At 39.1% G+C, this 5225-nt stretch overlaps 1 long non-coding RNA gene across 1 annotated transcript; it reads left to right on the forward strand.

Annotated features, from left to right (window-relative positions):
* Window positions 1-2040: 2040 nt before the first annotated feature.
* LOC122933433 lies at window positions 2041-4698 on the forward strand. The gene is made up of 2 exons (XR_006388434.1): window positions 2041-2077; window positions 4459-4698. It is a non-coding gene; the product is annotated as an uncharacterized LOC122933433 (long non-coding RNA).
* The last annotated feature ends 527 nt before the right edge of the window (window positions 4699-5225 follow it).

Raw genomic sequence — 5225 nt, forward strand, 5'->3', positions numbered from 1 at the left:
GGAGTCCCCAGGGAGGTCCCTTATGAATATAAGGCCAGAGATTGGATTGCTGCTGGTTTTGAGAGCATAATTCCCATAGTGTCCATAAATAAGAACACCTACTGGATAAATTACCTCTACTGTAATCAACAATGGTTTGTTAACTATACAAGAGATGCACTTTAAGGGATTATAGAACAATTGGGCCCCACCAGTACCATGGTGTTTCAAAATATAATGGCTCGCACTATGCTCCTAGCTGAGAAAGGAGGGGTTTGTAGAATGATAGGGGAATCCTGCTGTACAGTCATTCCTGACAATTTAGGACTAAATGGTCAGGTGATGAATGCACTAAAAGGTCTCACCTCACTATCTGAAGAACTCAAAAGGAACTCCGGGGTGGGAAACACTTGGACAGAATGGTTAGAGAGCTGGTTCAAAAATTGAAAACAAATGCTGTTACAGATAGCCATCGTCATAATCATAATGTTGATATTGCTTGCTTTAATTGTCTGTTGTGCCATCCCCTGCATTAGCCCCCCCCAAAAAGAACAGAGCAGCATATATAGTACAACAGATAACATATTTTATTAGACTAATAATATAAAAGATAAAATTGCATACATATATATTAGCAGCATGACATTCACAGGAAAAATGCCTACAGAACCACTAATCATAATACATCAGAGTAAGATGCTCCTGCAAATATAGAGGGATCCCAAAGACACATGAATAAAATGTAAAGTGCCACAGTACTAATAAATACATGCAGGAGACAGTTATATAAAGTATACAGACCAATGTAGTCCTAGTCCCGACACGTGTTTCGCAGTCGCTTTCTCAAGGGATATGTGTGATGTGTGCTCACTACCTATATATACCTTCTTCATTAGATTAGTTAGATACGCATGGGGAAAAAAACCTAATGCGATCAAAATAGGAGAGGGAAAAGAGGAAGTGGCATGCGTTCCAGGCTGGAACGCACAACATCACTTCCGGTTCTTCAAGTGTCCGGACACATGTTTAGAATATACATTATTTAAAAGGAGGTGAGGATAGAAACGTTATTCACATGTGGGAAAGAGATACATATAGGCTGGGCCAAACAGAAGATATACTAAACAGGAGGATGGATCCAAGGTATTCCCAAGAGGACCACAAAGCTCCGACAGGAAGTCTGGTCTGCGGTCCACTGTGGAACGCAAAGTCGCGGTCCGTCCCTCCTAGTGCACAAAATGAGCGCGATCCCGCGAGATCATGAGAGCACATGAAGGAAAACCATAGTCGCGTGATCTCGCAAGATCATGGACCAATGCCGAGAAATATGTAAGTTGAGAAGTATATGAGTTGCGGTCCACAGTGGGACGCATGTGCCATATGTGCCCTATGCTGCGGATCTCTATCTACTGACAACACCATGGATAAGGGTGACAGTGACCAATGAGCTGAATACATAAAAAATACATAATAAGTGAAACAATAATTAACAGTAATAATCTATAACAAGATAATATATAAAAATACTTAGATAATACAATAAGTGTATAATGTACATAAATGAAAACCAGTACATACATATAATGGCATCACAGGTGCAAGTGCAATCACACGTAAAGTGCAATGTAACAAAGTAAAAAAATGTGATTACAATGAAATGCAATCAAATAACAGCTCAGTTAATGTATCAATAGATGGAATAACCACATATTACACCACCATTCTTTAATATAGAATGCACAACAAAACTTCTTTAAGAGCATCCTATTCTGGACAACGTTGCTATTTTCATCATCATACACCGGACAATCGTTCACAAAAATGTCCACCTCCACAACGTTCAACAACTTCTAAGAAACATTCTGGTGCTGCATATGAAGGCTCTAATCGCCCTGGGGAAGCACAATTCACCACAAGGGAAACGACACCCTCCTCATCTTTTTTAGGACAAGGTCTGACTCCCACAGGACCAGACGAGGAGGCAGGAGACAACACAAGTGGAGGAAACTCCAAAGAACAGCGTTCCCAAAAGAACAGAACTTTACGCCAAAAAATTACATCAGTGTCAACAATCAACACTACTACTAAGACAACAGTGGTAAATATATCCTCTTCTATCCTTACAGAAGCACAGTTGGGTGTACTCAATAAGGGACTGTCATTTTGTCCAACTACTGGGACCAATTGGTTCCAGTTAGAAATTGATTTGCAATGTCTGTTTCGTAGTATCCAGCTTAAAGTGTGGTTTTCTGATCCAAGTCACAGTAAACATGTTACTTTCAATGCAAGTGCTGAACTCACCCTTAAAAATATGAATTTACATCTTAAGAGTGATTTCACCCCACAGGTAAATGTACCAGCACTGGACACATTTATCAGGGCTATCACTTTGGATATCGATACTCTTAAATCGAGATCCTTAGGGACACCCCTTAAACACCCAAATATGTCCACTGCTGATTTAAATGCTGTTTCTGAGTTGTGCAACAATCACAAACTAACCATCAAGCCAGCTGACAAAGGTGGTTGTAATGGATATGTCATGTTATAAATTACAGAACTAGAGAGACAACTGAGTGAGGTTGATGTTTATAAACGTTTATCTTATGATCCTAAGTTTGACATCTAAAAACTGCTCAAGTATAAATTGGATGCCGCCAAACTGGGAGGGATCATTGATGCAGAACCTTATACCTTTTGACTTATCACACATCCCATAACACCTTTATTATACATCTTGCCTAAGATTCACAAGTCATTAGTTGACCCAGCGGGACATCCGATTGTTTCCGATAGGGGGTTGCTTTTTTCTAATATTGCCATTTTTTTGGATCAAGTTTTTATAGGATTTTGAAGTTAAGACCAGGTCTTATATCAGGGATACAGGTGGTTTTATGGATAAAATTACCAGTATCACAATACCTGCACACTGTATACTGGCATCGTTTGATGTTACAAGTTTGTATACCTCTATAGATCATAACAGGGGGATTGCTGCAGTACAAAAAGCCTTACACACAAGTCAATAAACTAGAGAATGTCAGGACTTCATCATTGATCTGCTTAACTTAGTTTTGCAGCTCAATTATTTTGCTTTCATGGATCAGTTTTATTTGCAGTTGCATGGGACCACCATGGGTTCTAACGTGGTGCCCACGTATGCAAATATATTCATGGCTGCTTTAGAAGAACAACATGTCTATGTGTCTCACCTCTTCAGCCAAGTGCTGGGGTGGTGGCGATACATCGACGATATCTTTCTGATTTGGACAGGTGATGGGTCTACTCTACATGACTTTCATCACTATCTCAACCATATTGATCCAGACATTAGCTTTACTTTTTCTACAGAAGAAGTTCAATTCCTTGATGCAATGGTTCAGGTGGTGGGTGACCACCTGAGCACTGATTTATATATTAAACCTACAGATTGTAATAATCTTTTGTTATATGAAAGCTGTCATCCGAGATCAACTGTTGACTCTTTCCTATATAGTCAATTTCTCAGAATCAAGTGTATTGTACAGGACTCTAACAAATTATCTAATAGATATCAGGAGATGTCACACAATTTTAGACAAAGAGGGTATCCCTCTAAAGTTATACAGAAGCATTTGTCAAATGCATTGAACTACCAACGATCAGACAAGAAGAAAGACAAAGATTCCCTTTACGCGTATACCCGTTGTTACTACCTTTTTAGAACAGAGTAGTCAGATTAATGGTATTATCAGAAAACACTGGTCAATCTTGACTAGTAATCTGAAACATATTAAAGAATTCACCGTACCACCACTTATGTCCCATCGGCATCCACCAAACCTTCGTGATAGGTTGGCGAAGGCCGAGGTATCTAACAAGAGAAAGGTACAAACATACATTGGTACCAAGAGGCTAGGTTGCTATCTCTGTCTCAATTGTATTATTTGTCCTTATATGTTAAAAAGAGCAACTTTTACACACCCCACATTGGGGACACATCATGATATTCGTCACTTTCTCACTTGTGACAGTTCATACATGGTTTACCTGCTTCAGTGCCCTTGTGGCCTACTCTATGTTGGAGAGACCAATTGGGACCTGACAACGAGATTAAACCAACATAGGTACACTATCTGGCAAAAAAGAAAAGATTTACCTGTCCCCAAGCATTTTGTTGATTTTGGACATAAAGAAAATGATCTCAAATTCAGAATTTTGATCACATTCCACCCTTGAAGAAGGGGGGAGATAGAGAGTTGGTACTTAAGCAGAGAGAACTCCAATGGATTCATTGATTACAGACCCTTAAACCCAAGGGCCTCAATACTGAGTTCAAGTGGAGTCTCTTCGGTTGAGGTTGGGCCTCATTCTATATCCAGTGGTGGTTGAATTTCTTTATTAGTTCTTGCTGTTAGGTAATATGAATGATGTCTATGATTAAGCTGTTTTATAATTTTTTTACATATACCTTACAGCTATTTTCTGCTTATTTTTTAGATCAACATTTACTTTGTCATCTCTAGTCTGCTGCTTCCTGTTGGTTTCCGTATTGAGAGACATAAAGATCATTTACATTTATTATTCAAAGGTCTGCTCTCCTGGGGATTACAATTGCAACAAATGGATTTCTCTCTTCCTTAGACACAGGGTTTTGGAATTATGTTCATACATGTTACTTTCTTCCATGAGCGGCTTTGTTGTTGGGTTGATTTTTAATAAAGTGCCCAGAAATGCTGATCTCTGTGATCTTGGAGTTTTTGGGATTATTAGTTTGGTCCCGGGTTGAGGGACACAAACCTGTGCTCCCTAATGTGGGACCATAAAGAGGTGGGTGGAACTATGCCATTGATTCTGGCTAGTGGCCCCACCTTATCTCTTTATATCTCCTTTCTTATTGTGAGATGTGTTAAGCCACGGACAGTGGTTATCACACCTCCCTCTTAATATTGTTCTTTATGCACCCCATTTATTGTCCCCATGAATCTATAATGAGTATTGACTCCAGATTTATGGAGTATACTGCCATGTTGGAGGTTATACTCCTTTATATATTACAAGTTCCTGTGTCTGATTATTATTTTTTAGTCAAGATGGGTTGTAAGATATTCAATATTCAATTATATTCAGGTATTCAATATTTTACAATCTATCTTTAAGTATTGTATCCTCAGGTGGTCATTCCTTGTACTGGTCTATCTGGTATAGCTGATGAGGACTGCGCATGTCAGGCTTTGACAGTGCTCCTTCTCCTTTACTTGGCGTCC

This window comes from Bufo gargarizans, chromosome 1 (genome assembly GCF_014858855.1).
Source record: "Bufo gargarizans isolate SCDJY-AF-19 chromosome 1, ASM1485885v1, whole genome shotgun sequence".
NCBI lineage: Eukaryota > Metazoa > Chordata > Amphibia > Anura > Bufonidae > Bufo > Bufo gargarizans.